This window comes from Haliotis rufescens, unplaced genomic scaffold (genome assembly GCF_023055435.1).
Source record: "Haliotis rufescens isolate VD_foot unplaced genomic scaffold, xgHalRufe1.0.p SCAF_2, whole genome shotgun sequence".
Classification (NCBI taxonomy): domain Eukaryota; kingdom Metazoa; phylum Mollusca; class Gastropoda; order Lepetellida; family Haliotidae; genus Haliotis; species Haliotis rufescens.
This window is the reverse complement of record NW_025963890.1, coordinates 45386286-45407276: the sequence shown is the minus strand read 5'-3', so window position 1 is coordinate 45407276 and position 20991 is coordinate 45386286. Positions and strand designations below refer to the sequence as shown.

The following is a 20991-nucleotide window of genomic DNA, read 5'->3' as shown; positions in this document are numbered from 1 at the left end:
CGGCTGACGTCATACTCACAGGTGTGTGCACTCGAGAGGTATCATACTCGCATACTTAGCTGTGATCATATCACATCGTTCTGGTCATACTAAGGTGCTGCCATGTCACATGTTTATGTGTGGTCATGTCACATGCCCTTATGTGACCATGTCACATGCTCTTATGTGACCATGTCACATGCTCTTATGTGGCCATGTCACATGCTCTTGTGTGGCCATGTCACATGCTCTTATGTGGCCATGTCTCCTGCTCTTATGTGGCCACGTCACATGCTCTTATGTGGCCATGTCACATGCTCTTATTTGGTCATGTCACATGCTCTTATATGGCCATGTCTCCTGCTCTTATGTGGTCACGTCATGTGTTCATGTGTGGTGATGTCACGTGCTCAGATGTGGTCATGTCACATATTCATGTGAAGCCATATGACATGCCCTTATGTGGTCATATCACGTTTTTAAGTGTGGCCGTGTTACATATCCGCGTGTGATCATGTCACGTGCTCATGTGCGGTCAAGCCATGTTCTTGTGAGGTCATGGCCTATGCTCATGGCGGTATCAGTGTTTGAGAGACGATAAAACGCGGAGGTCTTACAACAGTCTGAAAGACTACCCGTCGTACAATATCCTCACTTTGAAATACAGCAGTTTTCTTTTATGAAAAGGGACATTCGTAATTTTTTTCATGGCGCAAATGAGTGCACATAAATATAGTTCCTTGTTTGGGATGTTAATCTAGGGCCGTCGGGAGACGCACACATATGACGGACGACCTAACACAGTAACTTGGTCGGCAACAAGATTATATATTTATACACCGCTCTATTAATCCAACGCTCGGCGCCTTAGATAAGGGTATATCATGAATTAGGCCAGGTTAATGACATACATACAGGACGTTCAGTACGCGCCACCTCCGCCTTGGACATAATGCATTCTGCCACAGTCGGTAAGACTGGGTCCTTCTGTCATTTACCGTAGCAATGTAACTATCGATTGTGTACAGTAAACTACGTTTATAACGAACACGTTTATAACGAACTGACGTATATAACGAACTTATTTTTTCCCTGACCATGTGCTGTATATATGCTACAAATATGGTTATAACGAACAACGGTTATAACGAACAACGGTTATATCGAACTAAAATTAGTGATCCCTTGGAGTTCGTTATAACCGTAGTGTACTGTACTCAGCAATGACCCAGTACAGGACCCAGGATCCTTGCCCTCCGCCCTCAGTCCCACTAAAACACCTACCCCCAACCTCGCATATATACTCCTCGTACATCAACCTCCTTTTACCACTATATCATTTATTATCATAAATATATACTGTATTATTAGGTTTATGTGTTGAAATTCGCTGATGTCTACCACATCACGACAATGTGGACGAAGTATGCTTTGTGCATCGAGTGATCCTGTTGATGTTACTATAGGGTTGACAAACAGTAACTGTATGGGCGTTTAACGCCGCTTTTTATAGCATTTCTTTAATGTCGCGGTATGTCCGCTTGGTGTAAGAGCCTAATAGAATGTGGTGCCGCTCTGAGACTAGGACTAACACTAAGTCTATGAAAACATTTCTTTGAAAAATTTCTTCAATAGAACCTTTCCTCTTCTGCTATTAACACTTAGTCTATGAAAACATTTCTTCAAAATAATTGTATTTTTTTCTTCAATAGTACCTTTCCTCTTCTACTATTAACACTTTTGTTTGTTTGTTGTTTAACGCCACACTCAGCAATATTCCAGCTATATGGCGGCGGTCTGTAAATAATCGAGTCTGGACCAGACAATCCAGTGATTAATATCATGAGCATTGATCCACGCAATTGGGATACGATGACATGCATTAACCAAGTCAGCGAGTCTGACAACCCGATCCCGTTATATCGGTTATGTTTGTGAAAGTAATTCATTTATGGCAAGCATGGGTTGCTGAAGACCTATTCTACCCCGGGTCAGCCAAGAATGGTAAATCAGAACGAAGCTGGTTTCCAACCCACCACACAACATTCTGGCACGGGGGAAAATGGGGAGACTGCGAAATACGGCGCCTTATGATCGGACGACCAGTTCCCTGGACATTTTATGATGCTCCATCACTCTTTTCATGGCGTGTTTAACGGTACTTTTATCTCACTTCTCGGATCAATACGTCTTCAGCTCACTGTTCAGATCTAATAAATAAAACCTATAAAAGTATTGATACCTGACACCACTATCCATACATCATAAATGTATTTGCGACATATATGGCCACGTTCTCCATTTCAAGCATCAGAAATTTTGTTAGCAATAAATCATGTATTTCCATCTCTTGGATGTCTGCTGGACTGGTTTAAGAGTCCTCCAGAGGGTTGCTGTGTGTTCTATTAGATACAGCGCCAAATGCATCTCCTTGGTAACAGGTTTGCGATGATAGCATGAAACGTTTACACTATTTTACCATATACAGTAAACTACGTTTATAACGAACACGCTTATAAAGAACTGACCGATATAACGAACTTATTTTTTGGTCCCTGCCAGCTACTGTAGATATGCTGTGCATATGCTTATAAAACGAACTACGGTTATAACGAACTTAAAGTAATGGTCCCTTTTAGTTCGTTATAACCGTAGTTTACTGTATAGATAAAGGGTCCCTATGCCGCTTTACTCAAAATCGTGGCTAACCCAAAAGAGTTCGCGTTTAATTTTATCATGGTAGAATGAAGATACATGTAGATCTAAACACGCTGTGTTTTTTTAGTATAGAGCTAGGTTACCTGAAGATCTGACCTCGCTAAATTTCACATTTCACATCTCCCGCTGTGGGTTCGCTCCACGCACATTGAATTAAGCGCCGTTAAATCTACAGGTACCTACTTGAAAATTGAAAACAGCATGTTTATCTCCGATAACAGATTTAAATCTGAAGTTCGTAGACCTGTAAGAAAACATAAACTTCATGGATAACAACTTCTGGTTTATTGACGTTTCGAGTGCTACTTGTTATCTGTTATCTGTTGTTGTTAATGTTGGCCGCTGCTTATCACAACATGTCGTGTATCTATACCTCTCATCACCTGGTTGTAGTCACTCCAGCTTGATAACGGTGTAAGAATCTAAATGGGCATGTCCTTAATGCAATAAACAAGAAGCTGTTATTCATTCAGTTAACTTCTTTAAGTAGACTAACATCTATTCTCTGAAATGAACATAACGTACAGAAAAAAACAGTTGTTCAGTTTTCTTAATAAAAATATAATAAAAGGGAGCCCAGTGACTCTCTTCCTTTTCAGATACTGCAGTAATCTAGACTTGCCAAACATAATAGACTTGCATGGGCTGTATTTGATATATATTTGTATCAGGGTCTGTAAGACGGACTATTCTTTAAGGGGCATTTAGAAGTTGGCATCATGAACAAGGGACAACCAAGAATTGATAATTTTAACGGCGTTAGTATCTACACCGAAACATCGCAGTCATTGCACAAAGAAGTGAGTGAGTTGGGTTTAACGCCTCTTTTAACAGTATTACAGTTATATCACGGCGTTTCAGCTAAATGTGGAAGGAAAGCCCGAAGTGATGAAGGTCTCAGACGTTTACCACGACGTTAAACCCACGAGCACGGGTATGGTGCTGACAAACCTAGAAACATAATCGGGGCGAACAGGGATTCGAACCCACAATCATAGGATTCTGGCGTGCCCAAGGCACGCAACTCTGCATAGCGAATCGTAGCGCCTCAGACGACACCCGTGCCCCCTTGTACAAAGAAAATGTATACGCTTAGCACTGTATATCATCTTGATCCATAAAGTTGGATGTTTTCGTATTTACTCAGTAACTTCTAGAATGTCAATCAAACAGTTCGTAACTGGTGAAGCGGGGTCAAATTTGTTTGTTTGTTGTTTAACGCCGCACTCAGCAATATTCCAGCTATATGACGACGGTCCGTAAGTAATCAGATTGAGCCAGACAATTCATTGACTGAGCATCGATCCACGCAATTGGGGTACGATGCCATGGCATTGCATCAACCTCGTCAGCGAGCCTGACCACCCGATCCCGCTAGTCACCTCTTACGACAAGCACAGTCGCCTTTTACGACAAGAATGGGTTGCTAAAGACCTATTCTACCCCGGATCTTCACGGGCGTCCAATGTTAGAGTGGGTTGTCGATCTGTACTAATTAGAGACACATGCTGGAAATAACCATTTAGAATGTGTATTGTATCCTGTAATCCAGGTTCGTGTCAACTATTGTCTGTTACATGACGACGCTCCCTTGTCAATCGGCCCATTCTTACCCAACCTTACTTCATAGCTTAAGTCAATAGGACCCCTCCTTTGTGTTTGACGCCTAACACCCATCCACTTTCTTCTTAACCCGCACCTTTTAAATGAGCAGTTGTAATATATATAGTCTAGGTTTGTGTGATGGATATCAAGAAATGTCCACCGTCGTGTGGACAGGAATTCCGGCTGCTTATGCACGGTGACCGCGAGGGTGTGCCGCTCGGTGATTGGGCTGGAGCTCCGCTCACCTCGTGTGTGCAAGAGCTGAAGATCCGCTCAACTTGTGTGTGTCAGAGCTGGAACTCCACTCAACTCGTTTATGTCTGAGCTGAAACTCTGCTCAACTGGTGTATGTCTGAGCTCAAGCTCCGCTCAACTGGTGTATGTCAGCGCTGAAGCTCCGCCTAGCTCGTGTGTGTCAGAGCTGAAGATCCGCTCAACTGGTGTATGTCTGAGCTGGAGTTCACTTCAACTGGTGTATGTCTGAGCTGAAGCTCCGCCTAACTCGTGTGTTTCACAGCTGAAGCTCCGCTCAACTGGTGTATGTCAGCGCTGAAGCTCCGCCTAACTCGTGTATGTCTGAGCTGGAGCTCCGCTCAACTGGTGTATGTCTGAGCTGGAGCTCCGCTCAACTGGTGTATGTCTGAGCTGGAGCTCCGCTCAACTGGAGTATGCCTGAGTTGGAGCTCTGCTCAACTGGTGTATGGCTGAGTTAGAGCTCCGCTCAACTGGTGTATGTCTGAGCTGGAGTTCACTTCAACTGGTGTATGTCTGAGCTGGAGCTCCGCTCAACTGGTGGATGTCTGAGATGGAGCTCCGCTCAACTGGAGTATGCCTGAGTTGGAGCTCTGCTCAACTGGTGTATGGCTGAGTTAGAGCTCCGCTCAACTGGTGTTTATCTGAGCTGGAGATTCGGTCAACTAGAGTATGCCTGAGCTGGAGCTCCGCTCAACTGGTGTATGTCTGAGCTGGAGCTCCGCTCAACTGGTGTATGTCTGAGCTAGAGCTCTGCTCAACTGGTGTATGCCTGAGCTGGAGCTCCGCTCAACTGGTGTATGTCTAAGCTGGAGCTCCGCTCAACTGGTGTATGTCTGAGCTGGAGCTCTGCTCAACTGGTGTATGTCTAAGCTGGAGCTCCGCTCAACTGGTGTATGTCTGAGCTAGAGCTCCGTTCAATTTGTGTATGTCTGAGCTGGGACTTCAACCTCCTCCCCCGCTCCCTTCCCGAGCTAAATCCCTCATGACAACACAGTGTTAAAGGTATGGCCCGGTATGTCAAACATTCTTGTGCTTTGCATCATCATACTTTACGCCCGTATATGACACTGAAAGTGTGTAGCACGGTCACTTCGTTAACCCACATGAACTACGTACCCCTGAAGAAAAATAACCAAACCTTGCAAGGTTTCGTTCAACACGGTTATGAGATGGCCCATGGTTAGACAAACACATGGCGTCAATGTCAGAGATAGAATAGTATCTGCTCCCTAGAAATACACTTTTAGTCAGTCTCTGGGTATTTTCCAACGATTTGTTGCCACACATACTTTGAATATTTGTAATAACCGCACCTGTGCGTTTTGTAACCTATAACTGTACATAAAAATGTCTATCGACATTGATTGAAAACCAGCCGACCAGTCCTTGTTTAAGCCCCTTAATGCCGAGCGCCAGACAGGGTAACAACAAGTACCATCTTTTAACGTCTTTTTATATGACGCGGCTGGGGATCGAACCCCGGATCTTCCGCTCTCCGGGCGGACGCTCTACCATTAGACCACGGAGGCGGTCTTTACTTGATAGAGTGCGGAAGCTTTGACTTTCACGTTTAGTCCATGCTTTTCGGCCACGTTCCATGTCGGCGATAGACTAATTTAAAATATTTCGACAGTTCGAGTTGTACAGTTAAACCAGAACCAAACCAGCAGACTAAAATTTACATTAACATGGCATTCGTTATTACACTATAGCAGCACTTATTTCCTCAATCGCAAAATTTTTGGCGTCAGCAAAGATTGTGTGTGAGGCGGCACGGTTTGACCCCAATGGTTTGACATCTAAACAAAGTATGACACTGCCCGTGCTCCATGATCATATCTTATACATCGTATGACCCCACACGCATATATGATGAGCATTGGAAGTGTATAGCACAGCCACTGCGTAAGCCATCACGAACTGGGCATCACTTAATAACAATTATCATGTCAAATTAATAGTGTACCTAAAAATTATATCCAGTAATATGAATATATCATCTACTATAACGAATAAATCATCATTAAGCAGAATATTCTCTTCGGTTAAATATTGCCACACAGAATTTGACTTTTAGATAAAGCTATTTTTGATAAAGCTACAGTGAAATTAATTATTTCAGAGCCAAACTGAAATCGGCGAATCGTAACCGTTTACTACACGATCTACTGACTTTGTGTGATTTTTTTTCAGTGAATACGTTTTTTTCTCTGAAGCTTTGCGTTTAACAGTGGCAAAAACGCCAGATGGAATAAGTGAGTTATGGTCCATGGTTCCTAAGTAATTTAACAGGGAAACCTATGAGAAATAGCCTAATGAATAGGAATTGTTAGTTTGGAAAACAGACCCACAGAATAATCACAGAACTCTGCTCGATAAAATAGCAATTCAAATAATGACTGAAATAATCCTAGTTATGTGTGATTGGTACTTACAAGACAAGTGACGGTGAGCGCTATTCCATGAAGAATGAGAAGGTGAATACGGAGCGAGGTGTGAGTCACAACTGAGATACCGTGGCTCTCCAGTGGAATCCGACAAGGGTCGACGCTAGGCTGTAATAACAGAAACAGTTAGTGAGATGGGGTTCTGTCAGACTTCGCTAAACCCAACCCGGCCCGGCCCTGCCTTGCTGCAGAACACGCTTAACGATGTATTCCGCGTGAACGCTGGACAAGTATGGGGAGAGCGCATTCCAAGGTCTGTTGGTGTGTGGAGATGTTATCGTATGGGCATAATATTTCTTTTTATACAGTCGCAAATGAGTTCCGATCGACAATGAGAAGCGAGATAGTGCTTTAATGCTTGGTAACGTGATACGGAACGATGGGACAATGTGATACTCTATCCAGATGTCGGTGTTGAGTCGCAGTGATAGTTATACAGAGGAGACCATCACACATGCACACACAATGACGGTCATCAGACATGTACATACAATGACGGTTATCACACATGTACACACAATGACGGTCATCACACATGTTCACACAATGACGGTCATCACACATGTACACGCAATCACGGTCACCACACATGTACACACAATGACGGTCATCACACATGTACACACAATGACGGTTATCACACATGTACACACAATGACGGTCATCACACATGTACACACAATGACGGTCATCACACATGTACACACAATGACGGTCATCGAACATGTACACACAATGACGGTCACCACACATGTACACACAATGACGGTTATCACACATGTACACACAATGACGGTTATCACACATGTACACACAATGACGGTCATCACATGTACACACAATGACGTCGTCGCACATGTACACACAATGACGGTCATCGAACATGTACACGCAATGACGGTCATCACACATGTATACACAATGACAGCTACCACACATGTACACACAATGACGGTCATCGAACATGTACACACAATGCCGGTCATCACACATGTATACACAATGACAGCTACCACACATGTACACACAATGACGGCTACCACACATGTACACACAATGACGGTCGTCACACATGTACACACAATGACGATCATCACACATGAACACACAGTGACGGTCATCACACATGTACACACAATGACGGTCATCACACATGTACACACAATGACGGTCATCACACATGTACACACAATGACGGTCATCACACATGTACACACAATGACGGTCATCACACATGTACACACAATGACGGTCACGACACATGTACACACAATGACGGTTATCACACATGTACACAATGACGGTCATCACACATGTACACACAATGACGGTCATCACATGTACACACAATGACGTCGTCGCACATGTACACACAATGACGGTCATCGAACATGTACACGCAATGACGGTCATCACACATGTATACACAATGACAGCTACCACACATGTACACACAATGACGGTCATCGAACATGTACACACAATGACGGTCATCACACATGTATACAAAATGACAGCTACCACACATGTACACACAATGACGGCTATCACACATGAACACACAATGACGGTCATCACACATGTACACACAATGACGGTTATCACACATGTACACACAATGACGGTCATCACACATGTACGGTCATCGAACACATGTACACATGTACACACAATGACGGTCATCAAACATGTATACACAATGACGGTCATCGAACATGTACACACAATGACGGTCATCACACATGTATACAAAATGACAGCTACCACACATGTACACACAATGACGGCTATCACACATGAACACACAATGACGGTCATCACACATGTACACACAATGACGGTTATCACATATGAACACACAATGACGGTCATCACACATGTACACACAATGACGGTCATCACACATGTACACACAATGACGGTCATCACACATGTACACACAATGACGGTCATCACACATGTTCACACAATGACGGTCATCACACATGTACACGCAATGACGGTTATCACACATGTACACACAATGACGGTCATCACACATGTACACACAATGACGGTTATCACACATGTACACACAATGACGGTCATCACACATGTACACACAATGACGGTCATCAAACATGTATACACAATGACGGTCATCGAACATGTACACACAATAAAGGCTACCACACATATACACACGACGGCTACCACACATGTGCACACAATGACGACCATCACACATATACACACAATGACGTCGTCACACATGAACACATAATGACAACCATCACACATGTACACACAATGACAAATAACAATATTTACTTCCGTATGACATCACTACCGGTGAACGACTTTTACAAAATGTTCACTGATAATAGTACGCGGGATTTCCAGATAAGGATTTTCTTTCATTGAGGGATCGTAAATACATAAATGTGTCATGTAGGTAATCAGATACAGTCTGACAATCTGCGTACTGTTATTTTTTTTATGGTTTCCCTCGTAACATTGAACATTAGTCAGGAAGGCAGATAACTGCCGTCGTCGTTGAGCGTGATTGTGCGTCAGTCATGGCGTCACACAGGACGCAAACGTTTACGATTTCTGTTGAATGTATCTGATCATTGTAATGTGTAAAAACACGTGAGCCAATGTATGCAACACTTAGAAGAATGGATCTCTCAAAATAGGAGAAATTGCTACACAGTGTAAAATGTGAATTTTGCTTTGTTTACATTTCAACAAACACAGTTTTCCGAGCACAGTGTTCGTTTCCCCACATAATTTATTTCGCTTGATTTAATCGAGATAATTTGTATTGGTGACAAAGACCATTTGTCATTTTAGTCTAAAATGTATGAGGAATACAGGGATGCATGTATCGCAGCTGAGTTTGAAATATACGCGATCTAATAGGCGTGATTTTGTAAACACTATACAACATGGCGGAAATTACATTTCAGAACTATCATAGGTGGTTTGATGAAAAACAGATACCCGTCGGGCCATAATCGCTAATATGCTATCTTTGAAATTTAATCCTTTGACTAAATGTCCGATATTTAGATGTCTTAACACACAGCAAATAACGCTGTGAATGGTAATTTAGTAATGTATAAGTGAGTGAGTGAGTATGGTTGTACGTCGCTTTTAGCAATATTCCAGCAATATCACAGCAGGGGACACCAGAAATGGGCTTTACACAGTGTACCCATGTGGGAAATCGAACCCGGGTCTTCGGCGTGACGAGCGAACGCTTTAACTACTAGGCTACCCGACCGCCCCTGTAATGTATAAAAATGGCGAGATTTACCAACACTTTCAGTCATTTTGATTTGCCTGAATTGACAGTGGATGATATCACAGAAGACGGAATTTCCCACAGAATTCAAAACTATTAGTATGTGTGATGTATCTTAAATTTTATTCGACTTCCAAGTGAGAGTTGAAGAGGAGGGATATATGAGTGACATCCAGGGGGTTAACATTCTAAAACCATAACGTTCAACACGGACGTAGGTCGACATTCGGCTGAAGCACCAGTAACTTATCAATGTCTTTCGATCAGAAAAGCAGTCCGTCATAATCTGACCTCAGGTCATCACCTTTGATTAGCCAATCACTGGCCTGGAATTCGATCTCAAACATATGTTTGATACCAGTTATCTCATATGGGTTTCTCACCTACATGTGTGTAAGAAAGGGGGGTCCTTTCAAACATAAGTGACAGGAAGAAGATCCCTGTTAAGTGGAAGGGAGAGGATGAGTGGTCCTGTCAAACAGAAGTGAGAGGAAGAGGGTCCCGTCAAACAGAAGTGAGAGAAATAGGGTCCTGTTAAACAGATGAGAGAGGAAGAGGATCCTGTTAAACAGAAGTGAGAGGAAGAGGGTCCCGTTAAACAGAAGTGAGACGAAGAAGGTCCTGTTAAATAGAAGTGAGAGGAAGAGGGTCCTGTTAAACAGATGAGAGAGGAAGAGGATCCTGTTAAACATAATTGAAAGGAAGAAGAGTCCTGTTAAACAGATGAGAGAGGAAGAAGGTCCTGTTAAACAGAAGAGGAAGAGGACCCTGTTCAACAAAAGTGAGAGAAAGAAGGTCCTGTTAAACAGAAGTGAGAGGAAGAGGGTCCTGTTAAACAGAAATGAAAGGAAGAGGGGCATGTTAAACAGAAGTGAGAGGAAGAAGGTCCTGTTTAACAGAAGTGAAGGGAAGAAGGTCCTGTTAAACAGAAGTGAAGGGAAGAAAGTCCTGTCAAACAGTGAGAGGAAGAGTGGTCCTGTTAAACAGAAATGAGAGGAGGAAGGTCCTGTTAAACAGAAGTGAGAGGGAGAGGGCCCTGTTAAACAGAAGTGAGAGGAAGAATGGCCCTGTTTAACAGAAGTGAGAGGAAGAGGGTCCTGTTAAACAGAAATGAAAGGAAGAGGGGCCTGTAAAACAGAAGTGAGAGGAAGAAGGTCCTGTTAAACAGAAGTGAAGGGAAGAAGGTCCTGTTAAACAGAAGTTGGAGGAAGAAGGTCCTGTTAAACAGAAGTAAGAAGAAGAACGTGTAAATTAAACAGAAGGGGACGGTTGGCCTTAATCAGGGCCTAGATTTTCGAAACGATCGTAGCCCTAAAATTATCGTAAAGTTATCGTAAGGAAATCGTAGGCTATCGTAGCATATTTTCGAAACTATCGTTGCCCTAAGATATCTTAAGATTGTCGTAAATCTAAGATAGCCCCATACCTGTCGTAAGTTTATTTTATCTTCATCCAAGATGGCGGCATACTTTTCCATAGATATTTTGCCAAACAATTAGTCTGCTTTACGTTCAAACATTGCCATTTCATTTGGTAAAACTGAGTGATTCAAATTGACACTTCGAAAACACAAAGAACGCATGGATTTCGCGTCAAAAATGTTCTCAATCGCGACAGCGATCCACATAACTGTGGAGTCGATAGCTTACAATATATTTCTATCCGAGTCCATGCAGAAGAAGTGTGAAACAACATACCTTTTCGATAATTTGAGAAGGATAAAAACGGAAGGTGTCGTCAGGCTACAGTAATGACCGTGACCTTATTGATAACTCAGGGGGAGGTAATCTTTGTTGAAACTCTAGTTGAGAGTGGTTTCCCTTTGCATTCGCCCGGGACACCTTGCTCAATGTTACAGTTTTCATAAAGCGCAGTTCCGTTGTTTTCTATTTTCTGGATCGCATTTGTGTCAATGCTTTAGTCTTTATTTTATAAAGCATTTTATAATATTATATCAATCTACATATGTAAAAAAAACCATAAAGGTTTCGCATAAGTTTTTACATCTAAAATCGTGTGGGACGGGTGGTTTTAATAATTGAATTTTAACTATACAGTGTAGTATATATTGACTTAACAAGGAGATACATGTACATGTGATCAAATATTTGAGTGTTTCCACGTATAATGTTGGTGTTTACACTAACATAAACTTCACTTTTGACATAAACACAAAAATATACAGTATACATCACTTAACATCAGACTTGAACACGCATGTTAAATGCTGAACGCGCATGCTGTTCGATCAAAGGTCTCGTCATTGTCATTTAGAAAAAACGTCCCTTACTTTCGTCCTTGACTTTGTTCGCGATGTGTTTATATTATAAAGTTCTGCGCGCTCACGAGAGGACCATTTGAAGAGAAAATAGTGAAGTATCTTTTGGCACATTATTTCAATTCTAATAGCTAAAGTGTGGTAACACTACACTTATTGATCATAGCATTTATTGGTTTTGAAAAATGCTATTGCATGGCACAAGAATGCTTTTTGTGTTCGGTTACTCATGGCATCTTTTTTCATAAGAACAAAACGTCTACATGTAGGACATATGTAGGATTGTACAGAATTTCACTCAAATATGTGCATGTTAAACAATGTGACCTGACAATGTAATCATGAATTCCGTGTCATTTATCTATGTTGTTGTTATTGTCAGCAGCTGGGAAATCCTCGTGACTTTAATGGGAAACACCCCGCTTTTTCAATCTCTAACACAAATGAGTTCTCTGTCAGAGTTACGATAGGTATCGTAACTCTGAACGATCTGCGACAGGTTTACGGTAGTTTCGAAAATCTATCTTATCTTAACCTTAAGATATCTTATCTTTGTTGTTAAGTTGTTAAGATTTATTTTAGCTAAGATCGTTTCGAAAATCTAGGCCCAGAGCTATAGGAGAGAGTCCATTGCATGACTGAAGTGAGAGGGTAAATGATCCCGTCGGAGAACGCCAGACCCAAGACAAGTCACTGATTCGGTGCATCCAGACGAGTCATCACAGCGAACAAAGGACATCTCTCATCGATTTCCAAGCAGCATAATGGACGACATTGTGGGTCGGATGGCACCTCAAGATGGGAAGGGAATCGAATCCAATTAGCACGGAAACCACGAGAAACTATTTTGGCCTCAGCCCATCTGTTTGGAGTATGTTGACAAGAGAACGGCTTACATCAGTAACATGTTATATGCATGGGCGGATACAGAGTGGGGGGGAGGGAGTGTGGGGGGGGGGGGGGGGGGGGGGGGTGCGCACCCCCCCACCCCCTTTTTTATTTCGAAAAAAATCTTTATTTCTGTATAAATTACCACCAAAGACAATAAATAGATCTTAATTGTGCACCCTCCCCCTTTTACAAAAATCTGTATCCGCCCATGATATGAATGCTTTTCCAAAATAATAAATCTCTATCTCTATATTAATGTTAAATTTTATCCATATGCGTGCTGATATTATAACTGCTGAAAGGTCATTGTGTAGCTTCGTATCCCTGCTTCCTGCAGTGAATGCACTCGTATTACACCTAGCAGTTAAGATGGAATAATGAGTTTGGGTGTGTGAAATGCCTCGTATTGTAGATAAACACATTTCGAAACTGAAATTACAGCACGGGAGATAACAATCAACCCTGCACGCCTAAAGGTTGTATTTCACACCAATTCCGCGCAGTTTGTCAAATGTGTTGCCCTGGCAACGCGTTCCCTGCTACAAACAGTGTACCAGTTCCAACTTCTTGGGTGGATACGATTTGTGAGGAAAAGTGATTTATATGCATTGGTCGACTATTATGTATGATGGCGGAAACGACGCAACATGATATTGATGTTGTTAATAGTACAATGATATAGATAAGCTGCATAGCATGGTTGTGTGTTGTCTCGTCTTGACACGCGATAGTAAATACTCAGCTTGGGTAATACATACACAAGAGAGAAAGGTACACGTGAGATTAAACATACATACCTAGGCTTATACCAAAAATATAGGTGTACAGACACACACACGCATACCTACGCTCATACCAAATATATAGGTGTACAGACACACACGCATACCTACGCTCATGCCAAACATATAGGTGTACAGACACACACACGCATACCTACGCTCATGGCAAACATATAGGTGTACAGAAACACACACACGCATACCTACGCTCATGCCAAATATATAGGTGCACAGACACACACACACGCATACCTACGCTCATACCAAACATATAGGTGTACAGACACACACACGCATACCTACGCTCATGGCAAACATATAGGTGTACAGACACACACACGCATACCTACGCTCATACCAAATATATAGGTGTACAGACACACACACACACACACATACCTACTCCCATGCCAAACATATAGGGGTACAGACACACACACACACACATACCTACGCTCATACCAAACATAAAGATTTAAAGACACACACACGCATACCTACGCTCATACCAAACATATAGGTGTACAGACACACACACACACACGCATACCTCGGCTCATACCAAACTTATAGGTGTACAGACACACACACGCATACCTCGGCTCATACCAAACATATAGGTGTACAAACACACACACACACACACACGCATACCTACGCTCATGCCAAACATATAGGTGTACAGACACACACCCATACCTACGCTCATGCCAAACATATAGGTGTAAAGACACACACGCATACCTACGTTCATACCAAACATATAGGTGTACAGACACACACGCATACCTACGCTCATGCCAAACATATAGGTGTACAGACACACACGCATACCTACGCTCATACCAAACATATAGGTGTACAGAGACACACGCATACCTACGCTCATGCCAAAAATATAGGTGTACAGACACACATATATACACATATCTACGCTTCTATCTACACATATAGGTGTACACACATATACACACATAGCTACGCTCATATCTACACATACAGGTGTAAACACACTTGTACACATATCTACGTGCCTATCTACACATATAGGTGTACCTACGTACATACACACATATCTCCGCTCGTATCTACACATATAGGTGTAAACACACATATCTCCGCTTGTATCTACACATATGGGTGTACACACGCACAAACACACATATCTACGCTTATATCTACACATATAGGTGTACCCACGTACATACACACATATCTACGCTCATATCTACACATATAGGTGTAAACACACACATACACACACATACGCACATTCACATCATGACACATAGGTGTTAACAAATACCTATCGATTGAGACAGACACATACAATAAAACCTCAGCAAATACATATAACGGGATATGTCCATGTATATAATACATATTCATGGCAGCATCCTCGTCCCGATGTCGTGGTGCCAAGACAATGTGTCCACGCTCAGGATGTCACCACGAAACAGCATAGCTTTATACAGGTATAGTATGCACCAACCGTCAACATCCACATGATACTCCAATGTCATGTACTGGGGATACTGTCAACAAGCAGTATGTATATGTATTTGTATATAATAATAAGGTCTATTTAGCTAACCACACTTTGTATAACGGTCACTATCGCATTCTATACTTCCTGTCATACTTAATACAATGATAACTATCGTATTCTATAATACCTCTCATCCTTTGTATAACGATAAGTATCGTATTCTATAGGACCTGCCACACTTTGTACAATGATAACTATCGTATTCTCTACTACCTGTCATACTTTGTACAATGATAACTATCGTATTCTATAATACCTGCCACACTTTGTATAACGATAAGTATCGTATTCTATAGGACCTGCCACTCTTTCTACAATGAAATCTATCCTATTCTATACTACCTGTCATACTTTGTACAATGATAACTATCGTATTCTATAATACCTCTCACCCTTTGTATAACGATAAGTATCTTATTCCATGAGACCTGTCATGCTTTGTACAATGATAACCATCGTATTCTATAGGACCTGCCACACTTTGTACAATGATAACTACTGTATTCTATATGACATGTCACACTCAACATAACGATAACTACCGTATCACCGTGCATACGTGTGTTAGCTAGGATGGCAACCATATGACGATGAAGCTCAAACCTAGTCACGTTGAGCATCAGTACTGATGTCACGTAGACTGTAGACAACGTGTGACTATCACTAGTCCCAGCCACAGTTATATAGAACCTGTATATATAACCAGCAAACATAATACCAAAGGTATCATCTAGCATCCATTACCATCAACACGTATATCATTCTATATCACTGGCACAATCACTGTACAATGTCTACCATCGTCACTCCATCGACAAAATACTCCGTGTATATACAACCGAACACCGTATATTATTGTCATGCAGTTGATAACAGGATATACCTTGTACCATTGTCAGAACCTAGACAGACATATATACCACGTACCAGTGTACACCAGATACATTATGCATCCTTCTCATAGCCTACACAACCATATACAGCATGTACCATTGTGATACCCCACACAACCATATACAGCATGTACCGTTGTCATACCCTACACAACCATATACAACATGTATCGTTGTCATACCCCACACAACCATATACAGCATATGCCATTGTCATACCCCACACGCCCATATACACCATGTGCCGTTGTCATACCCTACACAACCATATACAGCATATGCCATTACCATACCCCACACAACCACATACAGCATGTACCGTTGTCATACCCCACACAACCATATACAGCATGTACCGTTGTCATACCCTACACAACCATATACAACATGTATCGTTGTCATACCCCACACAACCATATACAGCATAAGCCATTGTCATACCCCACACACCCATATACACCATGTGCCGTTGTCATACCCTACACAACCATATACAGCATATGCCATTGTCATACCCCACACAACCATATACAGCATGTACCGTTGTCATACCCCCACAACAATATACAGCATGTACCGTTGTCATACCCTACACAACCATATACAGCATGTGTCATTGTCATACCCTACACAACCATATACAGCATATGCCATTGTCATACCCCACACAACCATATACAGCATGTACCATTGTCATACCCTACACAACCATATACAGCATATGCCGTTGTCATACCCAACACAACCACATACAGCATGTACCGTTGTCATACCCCACACAACCATATACAGCATGTACCATTGTCATACCCTACACAACCATATACAGGATATGCCATTGTCATACCCCACACAACCATATACAGCATGTACCATTGTCATACCCTACACAACCATATACAGCATATGCCATTGTCATACCCCACACAACCACATACAGCATGTACCATTGTCATACCCCACACAACCACATACAGCATGTACCATTGTCATACCCCACACAACCATATACAGCATGTACCGTTGTCATACCCCCACAACAATATACAGCATGTACCATTGTCATACCAACACAACCAGATACAGCATATACCATTGTCATACCCTACACAACCATATACAGCATGTACCGTTGTCATACCCCCACAACAATATACAGCATGTACCATTGTCATACCCAACACAACCAGATAAAGCATGTACCATTGTCATACCCCACACAACCATATACAACATGTACCATTGTAATACCCCACACAACCATATTAAACATGTACCATTGTCATACCCCACACAACCAGATACAGCATGTACCACTATCATACCAACACAACCAGATACACCATGTATCTCTATCATACCTACACAACCAGATACACCATGTACCACTATCAAACCAACACAACCAGATGCACCATGTATCTCTATCATACCAACACAAACAGATACAGCATGTACCACTATCATACCTACACAACCAGATACACCATGTACCTCTATCAAACCAACACAACCAGATACACCATGTATCTCTATCATACCTACACAACCAGATACACCATGTACCACTATCAAACCAACACAACCAGATGCACCATGTACCACTATCATATCTATACAACAAGATACATAATGTACCATTATCATACCAACACAACCAGATACACTATGTACCACTGCCATACCAACACAACCAGATACACCATGTACCACTATCATATCTATACAACAAGATACATAATGTACCATTATCATACCAACACAACCAGATACACTATGTACCACTGCCATACCAACACAACCAGATACACCATGTACCACTATCATATCTATACAACAAGATACATAATGTACCATTATCATACCAACACAACCAGATACACTATGTACCACTGCCATACCAACACAACCAGATACACCATGTACCACTATCAAATTAACACAACCAGATACACCATGTACCACTATCAAACCAACCAACCAGATACACCATGTACCACTATCAAACCAACACAACCAGATACACCATGTACCACTATCAAACCAACACAACCAGAAACACAATGTACCACTATCAAGCCAACACAACCAGATACAGCATGTACCACTATCAAACCAACACAACCACTGTCGTCCACTGCACCATCACGGCACAGCGGGTGCAACAACCCCTACACTACGAGGAACACTGTGTATCTTCTAACAGTGTACCCAGCCGTACTGTGTCACAAACGTCGCATCTCTATAATTAGCTGTGTGTAAAGATGCTTATACACTACACAGCGTTGTGAATAATTGTATCATTAATTGATCTCATGATATTGGAATGTTAATTAATCGCATGACCTGAATATGACTGGAGGACTATTTATCGCTCACGGGTCGACTGTGTCTGATTTGATATTGCTGAAAGCATATATGCACGGCACATAACGTGATGTTTCTACTGTTCCTGATAGGAAAACCTACGGAAACAAATATATCAATGTTTGAATAAGCTATTGTTAACTTATTGTATTGAGCCATGCGGTAGAAATTAAGTGTACGATAAGCACTACCAGATGTCCTCTGTATAAAGTTGCAAATGTCGGCTGGTGTAACCTACTCACTTTTGAGAGTGTTTTAAGTACTTGTGATAAATACGTTCACATCAGTTGCAATATTTAATTTGTATAAGTGCTGGATCATGCACATACGCTGGAACATTGTACATATGTATTGTAAAGTATTGATCAGTACCAGCTGTGACATACATTATAATACGCTGCACTGACAGGTGCCATCGGGAATTGTACATTATGCAAGTGCAGCTGACCTCACCTATCTCGATTTACAATGTTCATTGACTCCGCAAAAAATGTTTTTCCTAAACATTTTATTAGCTGTCAATGTCCGTGACATTATCATCATACTCGCACTAAATAGGATCATATAACGGTTGTTGTAGTTTCTTGATTTCACTGTTAATGTTTGCAAATAAAAACACAATTTAGACGTAAAGACACTCACTGATGATCACGGTAACAATTCTCAAAGCGCTGTCGTCTGCTTTCTGTCGTCTGCTTTCTGTATCGTCTGCTTTCTGTGTCGTCTGCTACTGGGCTGCCCTATAAACTCCGCCTCTCCTCTGTGAAGTATGGACAGCACGCGATATGATCCTATTATACCACTCTTGGCTGATCATACGATCTCACCTCAGCGAAGGTCAGCGCGCATGCTCAGTAATAGTTCAAGCAGACGAATCCCATCAGTTGTAGATTACACTTCTGAATTATTGTTGTTGGATCTGTTCCTAGACATTTCTTATTCAAATTTAGAAATTGCTCGTGGAATGTGGGCTTGTCTTTGCAGACGTAGGAACATCGATTTCGTGTGAAGCCGTTGCGCTAGGAGTTGACTGGCATCCGCGATGGGTTATTTACCGAGACGGGGATTCCCAGGCTAAAGATTGACCTCTGGGAATGCTGCGCGTGCCCAGGTCAAGATGGCGAACGTTGAATGGATGAGCCCGAGGATATGCCTGTCAATTGAGGTCCAATGTTACCTCACACCACTACACCTTCCAATCAGGGCAAGTCAACAAGTACATAGGTACTGAAGGTTACGTAGATCTGTGTGAGTGAACGCGCCCCTACACAATCACCCTCTACCGATGTATCCACCGTCTTCATATGCCAAGATGTTGCCCAGATGCCACAGTAACCAGTAACAGAGTGAGAGTATTATGAGTAACAATGTACACCTGCTATGTACTTAAACCCAACTTTCCACTCCACATGCACACGATGCATTACTATGAACAATGTAGGAAAAATTACCACGCCAGCTCGGAGCTATTATGAACAGATAACGTTCGGTTTAGACTTTCGCACCAAAACGAATCAGGCGATCTGTCGGACCACTGTTTACTTAACGCAAAAATAAATTTTCTCTTAAAACCAGGTTAAAACCAAAATTCAATTTTGCTTCGTTGAGTCATTGTTTAATTGTGGAATGTTATTGTTACTGCTGAAAGGATGCAGAGCAGGATTAGCATGGATGCATTAGCTCATTAGTGGAACTGAACACTTAAATTTCAGCAAAGAGTATCTGCATTTTCTGAACCATCTCCGCTCTTGCGAATTATCGATTAATGAAAACAGTGCACGTCACAGATGTCGGATGCGGCAGTACTTAAGTGAAATTCAATATGTGTTTTAAATTAAATATTTAAATCAATTAAAGAAAAGTGCCCCCAAACTCGATTTCAGTGACAACGTTTGACTTTGTCACCCCGTAAAGAATAAGATACTGTTGTGGACTTGA

At 41.8% G+C, this 20991-nt stretch overlaps 1 protein-coding gene across 2 annotated transcripts in view; it reads right to left on the bottom strand.

The window, feature by feature from the left end:
* LOC124142180 (7-dehydrocholesterol reductase-like) overlaps positions 1–20487 on the bottom strand; it is a 32389-nt gene extending 11902 nt beyond the window's left edge. Inside the window, exons 1-2 of one of the 2 annotated variants that reach the window (XM_046510476.2) lie at positions 19696–20487; positions 6993–7112 (exon numbers count right to left, since the gene is read on the bottom strand). The gene's annotated coding sequence lies outside the window, so the exon portion shown is untranslated. The remainder of the gene's footprint in view (positions 1–6992; positions 7113–19695) is intronic. The other variant, XM_046510477.2, reaches the window with a different exon arrangement.
* Between the last annotated feature and the right edge of the window lie 504 nt (positions 20488–20991).